At 40.0% G+C, this 6,387-nt stretch overlaps 1 long non-coding RNA gene across 1 annotated transcript in view; it reads left to right on the top strand.

Moving 5' to 3' along the window:
• The first annotated feature begins 972 nt into the window (after positions 1–972).
• LOC116905696 overlaps positions 973–6,387 on the top strand; it is a 39,575-nt gene continuing 34,160 nt past the window's right edge. Inside the window, exon 1 of the long non-coding RNA XR_004388561.1 lies at positions 973–1,054. This is a non-coding gene — a long non-coding RNA (uncharacterized LOC116905696). The remainder of the gene's footprint in view (positions 1,055–6,387) is intronic.

The raw sequence follows: 6,387 nt of genomic DNA, 5'->3' as shown, positions 1-6,387 counted from the left end.
ATTAATAAGAAAAGGAGCTGAGAATGCATTTTATCATCTTCAGCTTCCTGGGGTCTGTCAAACACTCTTGTTTTACAAGATGTAGTTTTCCTGTAGGGCTCTAAGTGTGTCTGCATAATTTTTCATCAAGGCAATAACGTGGGATCCTAAATCATAAACATTCTTTGCAAGAAGTCCCTTAAGTGCGGTGTAATTTGGAACAGGCAATCCATTTCAAATTTGGAAAATTAAAGGGGAAATAGCCAAGCACAAGTTACAAGAGCGGGGCCTGACTCCCACACCTGCAATCTCAACCAAATGACATAAAATGCCAAGCCATTATTCTTCCAATTTAGCTTCCTCAGCTTTCATGTTCAAAACCAAATTCATTCTAAAAGTAATCAAATCAGATAAGGACTGCGACTCTGGAGGGGGAAATGCTAACAACGGAGTCAGAAGTGTGGTTGGAGGTTTGGGTGTTTTAACATTTCAGTTTATCTTATGGAGCATATTTTAAAATGATTTTTGCGGGTTAGTTTAATTGGAGTATCAGAAATCCTTTCATCTGTTTTGACAATTGAAATGACGACGTGCTGCCTGCACTGTGTTTATACCGTTAGAAAGGGGAAACATCCATATTGATACTCCAGCTCCTGAAAATTTAAAAGGACGAGAACAGCTAAGGGCCGATTAGCCATGGAGAACATTAGCTTCGATACTTCTTAGGCAGAGCCAGACATTACGTCAAGCATGACAAACCACTCTAGCATAAAAGTATTAGCGGCCTCCAGGTCTCAGGCTTACCCTTAAGTTATTTCATTAAAATACAAAATCATGTTGACCTAATTTTTTGACAGGTTTCAAAGAGAGGAAAGATTTCCTTGCATGCCCTGCCTCCCCTTCCTTCCTCTGTCCTGCCAGAACTCTGGGGAGTTTGCCAGTTTCAAGTCATTCAGAAAGCCAATCCCTTCCCTTTTAATCAAGGTAGAAGCTCCAGCTTTGAATGCTTTCTCCTCTCATCTCCGAACATGTACACGGAGAAGGCTCTTCATTGGCATGAGGACTTCCGATCTCGGTAACTCTTTATGTCCTTGGGGAGAGCAGAGCTACTCAGCATTCAGTGTAGAAGCTGGAACTGCCTGAATCGGCCTCATTATGTAGGCCATATGCAATAAGGCACCATACCTAACAGCTGCTGGTGCTAGGATTAAGGGGAAAATATTTAATTTGATGCAGGAGCACGTGCGCTTCTTTTCAGCTGTAGCTCTTACCTGCTCCCTAGGGCGTGTGTTAGATATATGGTATAACTCAGAAATCATTTAATTGTGTCAACACAATGTTAGGGTGTTTGTTTAAAGTAAAAATTAGTTTTTGCAGTATAAATTGATTAGTTGACAGGCTATTTGACTGTCACATAGCTACTGGATACAAAGGGGAAAAAATTGGCTTGGTTAATCTGAGCAAAGGGGAACAATTCCTCAGAGATCAGGGGAAAATACAAGCAATGTAAATTTGGATTAGCCTTTGTGTTCAGTAAATCAATAAAACAACAGGGAAGTGTGGGGAATAGGCGAGATCATCTATCAAACTGGTTTTTATTGTGTTTCCATTTCTATTCCTAGTAAACTTGTGCCTTCAGTTTCCCCTGAATAAAAGCATTTGACAAATAAAAAATGGACTGGAGGTCACTGTAGATACAGTGCCAATGACAAGAGGGAGGGGTGGGAGAAGCAAAGATGAGAATCAGAAAGAGTGCTTCCTCCAATCTCAGAGCTAGAACACTCTAAAATTCTCAGGTGACAGGTGGTGAAAGTGAAGATAGATTCTGTGCATCTACGGCAATGAAGACCATGCCTTATGCAGAATACTAATCAAAGGGTTTTGTTTGTTTTGTTTTGTTTGTTAAGGCAATAGCATTGTCTTATCAGGCTTAAAGAAATGGAAGTTTCTCTCTCTCTCTCTCTCTCTCTCTCTCTCTCTCTCTCTCTCTCTCTCTCTCTCTCTGGAAATCAGTTAAGGAGCCTTATGCAGCAGCCAAGACTTCTCCCCACCAATCGCCTTCAATCACAGAAGCAATAACAAAGGTGCTGAAACAAGAAAATGCTAATTTTGTGGCCCACTGAAGGGCCTTGCCCTTTTTTTTTTTTTTTTTTTTTTTTTTTTTTTTTTTTGAGCTGGGGACCGAACCCAGGGCCTTGCGCTTCCTAGGCAAGCGCTCTACCACTGAGCTAAATCCCCAACCCTGGGCCTTGCCCTTTTTAAACAGCCCTCTTGTTCTGTAAGCCTTTTCAAAGGATTTCACCTGATTGCTTTAACTGAAGGAAATCCTTGTATCTGTGTTGACAGTTTGCATTGCAATTGTATTTTACCTTTTGGTGCATACAGAATCCCATTTCAAGCTCACCCACCCCCAAGCCGCAGAGTGCACTGAGATACTGCATAGAAGGACACAAATTTCAGAGCCCAGGCACGTTGCACTGCAGTGGTAGAGGAGAGCCAGGCAGAGCGGTACAAATCTTCCCTTCGAGTGTGTGAGAGATGGGGGTGTCTTAGTGGCATTATCTTCCTGGGTGCCCCAGATGGCACCGTGTACCTCTAATGGAAAACCATTCATCTGGCCCTGGGACTGTACGTGTTGTACATCACGTTGGTTCACGGAGGAAAAGCTAGCAGTTTAAGCGGAAGGTACAGAGCACGCGTTTCTGAAGGCATAATAGAAGAGAGACACAAAAGGGCAGGAGGATTTGTCAGAAACAGGGAGAAAGGAGAAGGCTGTGCCTCTGTGTAATTCCCCAGGATCCATTCCTACTTGGATTGGCAGTGAAAAGAAAACAAAAGGCAAAAAACAAAAAGAAAAAAAAATAATAAAAAAGAACCAAACCAAACAAACAAACAAAATCAAAAACAAAACAAAACAAAATTTCAATTTGAAGGTGGTTCAGGGTAAATGAACCAGGGAATTGAGCTGCAGGAATCTAATTTAGGACCCTGGCCCCCAAATTACTACTACCTGTGCGAAGAAAAGTCAAAAGGCTATAGCAGCTAAAAGAGTTAAGGGGAAGTGGCAGGATGAGCAGGCCAGAAGGAAGTGGTTTGCAAACCTCCCAGATGCCATATGTAAAACTCTTGGAAGTGATTTTTTTTTTTAAAAAAAAATGCTAATACTGTCGGTACAGAACTTTACAAAGCAGAGGGATGGGGGCAGGGAAAGCGTAGTTATAGGATTGTGAAAGTCAAAATGAAAGGCAGCTCAGCTCGGCCATAGTCCCTGGGAAAAGGCAGAAGTTTTGCATCCTCTGCTGCATTCTCAGAGCACCCCAGAAGGATGCTTCAGGAGAAAAAAGGTAATTCCCCTTTCCTTCCCAGACATAGAAGACTCCTAGACTGGAGGGCAGCTGCTGGTACCACTGGACACAGCAGCACTGCAGGGGGGAATGATTCCTTGCACCGGAATTCAGCTCACTCCTGATTTTCACACATCCCAATTCAGTCTGAGGGAACCTACCTATTTGACTTGTGTAATTTTGTCTGGGCACAAATCTGGGAAGATCTTGGAAGATGCTTTTTTGGATGGGACTAAATGTATCCTCAAGACAGTACCCGAATCCCTGATGCTCTTGCTGTGTTAAATAAAAATATGAAGCTGTTTTGTGTTACTTTAAATTCATTTAAATTTTGTGAAATAAGCTTGAATAGAAAATCTTTCCCATTTATCTCAGCTTCTAAATCTTAGGATCCCTAGTCAAAGTACGCTTTCTGTAGTGTTTTCTCAATTAAAAACAGACCCACTTGGTACAAAAACATGGAATTAACCCCTAGAACAATAAAAGACACAGCAGCTGCTGTCATCTTTGAAATTGATTTCCTGGCTCTTGCTTCAAATCCTTATTCACATAACAATAAATCAAAATTTACATAAAAGGCAAATTGTGCTTTTATTTACTGTATGATTATCACCCCTGCAACTGTTGATTTCTCCCCAAAGCCTTGTAAGCATAGTATCCTGATTTCATATGATCTCTTGGGGCAGAAGAAAGCCAATAAATCCTAGGAAAATAAGTGAAATGGAATATGTTATCCCTTTTTTCATTAGCCAGCAAAGAGAACTTATGTTTCGGGATCTCAATTAAATAAATAGCTTGTCTCCTTGACCAAATAAACAGGACACACATTTCAACTATTGGAAATAATAACAAATAATAAAGTTATCTAAGTGTGACACACCTAAATAAAAATAAAAAGCACAAAGGCCTATGTCTCGATCTGGGTAGTAACATCAGGACAATCAGGCTAATTCCAGACAGGTCTCCTGACATCTACACGGGTTACACAGCTTTCCGGTAAGATCTGTGAAATAGAAATGTTGGAAATTATTTTATTACCATCGAATACAATCATACTTACACAGAGAATTTGTCAGGGAATAATGCTATTTCTCTTTAAAATTTGAAATGTATCCATTTTTTGGATGGATAATTGTGACTTTCTCATACAGGTTGTTATACACTGGTCCTGTAAAATGATAATTAGATTTGTGAGGTTTCCTTTTTTCTTATCATAAAACAATAGACATTGGTTTGGAAGCTACTGGTAGTTCAGAAAAACTGGAATCCTGCATGTAAATAAAACTGGGACTCACTCCTATTCCCTGATCTATAACTAAGTCAGTCTTTCCCTTCATGCAACGTTTGCAAACACAAAAAGTAACACATCTGGTTGTAGGAGAGTAGTCTATATGAAAGAGCTGCATTTAGAGAACAGGGCAGCCACACGGGAACGCAGGAACATAGCTTAAATCACCCTATCACAGAGCAAGTCAGAGATGCCAGCTACCTCCAGTCATTCCTTCTAATTAGGAAGTTTACTTTGTAATCAATGCTTACATTTGTTCAGTCAAAAATATCTCTTCTAGGACAGGGGATATGTCTCCAAGGGTGCTTGATAACCTAAATTTATTCTCCAAACCCCAAGAAAAATGGAGGAAGTAAACCAAGTCCACATAGTTGTCCTTTAGTCTCTAAACATGCACTATGGCATACCTGCCCCTACTCACATTACACACACACACACACACACATACACACACACACACACACACACACACACACACATGCAGTAACAACAAAAGTAACAACAACAACAATAATAATAAAATAAATATTTCTTTCTTATCTTCATTTCTGTACTATATTTCTTTTCTACTGATGGTCAAAATGTGGCCGTTTTCTGTTTTCCCTACTGATATACACACATATCATATTCCCCTGAGCCCCTTGAGGAAAGAAGATAGCAAATAAACCTACATTGTAATTGGAGTGATTTTAAAGTCGCTTTATTCTGCAACTGTTTGTCAATCCACACAATGGATTGCATCAACTATCCCAAGGTTGATGGTGAGTATAGGATTGCTCACTCAGACACTGGTCATCCAATCCAATTAACTTAATCACTTGACCTTAACCAGAGTGATTCAGTTATGTGAATCATGAAGCAGACAGATTGGATTGAACATTTGCAAATTGATCTTTTTTTTTCTCAGTGATTAACTTTAATGATGACATAAATAACTAATGTGATGTGAAAATGAGTAAACTGGTGACTTCCTGAAGAAAACCTGATGTTAAGGATGGCCAAAGATTACTCAGAGTTATAAATCCAATTCAGATATTTATTCTGCCTTTCCACGTTCAAGATGCTGCATGAGACACTGGAGAGACACAGAGTTGACTCAGACCTGACCATTAGTTCAATCATAAGCAAAATGATTATACAAGCAGATTATTTCTACTACAAAGACAGCACTGTGTGCTAAATAAAGTTGTAAAATTAACAAATTTGAAGGCTTCACTTTAAGGGAAAGAAGGCAGGAAATCTATGGGCTTGGTCTTAGAGGATGATAAAAATAATTAAAGGGAGAAAAATGAAATGCCTTCAGGGGCAGCCAGGTGTCACAGACTTGAAAAACTCCAGAGAGGTAGAGCCCGCAGCAAACTGTACCATCAATGCCAAGCTAAGCAGATCTGCAAGTGAATTTTAAAACACAATTCTTGGCAAACTAACTTATACCTGTGGGCATGTTTAAGCGTTATTTGCTCATGTGAATTTTATTTAAAAAATAGTTGGGAACAGATGATCAGGAGATGCTGCACATGAAGACGTAGGTGGGCCAAGTCCAGGCACTGTCTGCTCACTGCCTGTCATCCTTCTTCTGTCAGACTGCTTCTCATCTTAATCTTGTAACTTCTGTATGTTGGAAGAATTGATTCCCACACACCATGACCTGTCACTCAGCTTCATTTGCTATCAGTTCTGGACTTGCTTTAGGAATAGCAACAGGCCTTTATCTGGACCTCATCCCAGCTCAAGGTATTACAGACTTTGGAGAAAATCCCTGACATACTCATCCAG

The sequence above is a fragment of the Rattus rattus genome, chromosome 7 (assembly GCF_011064425.1).
Source record: "Rattus rattus isolate New Zealand chromosome 7, Rrattus_CSIRO_v1, whole genome shotgun sequence".
NCBI classification, from domain to species: domain Eukaryota; kingdom Metazoa; phylum Chordata; class Mammalia; order Rodentia; family Muridae; genus Rattus; species Rattus rattus.
This window is presented reverse-complemented; position numbering and strand designations above follow the sequence as displayed.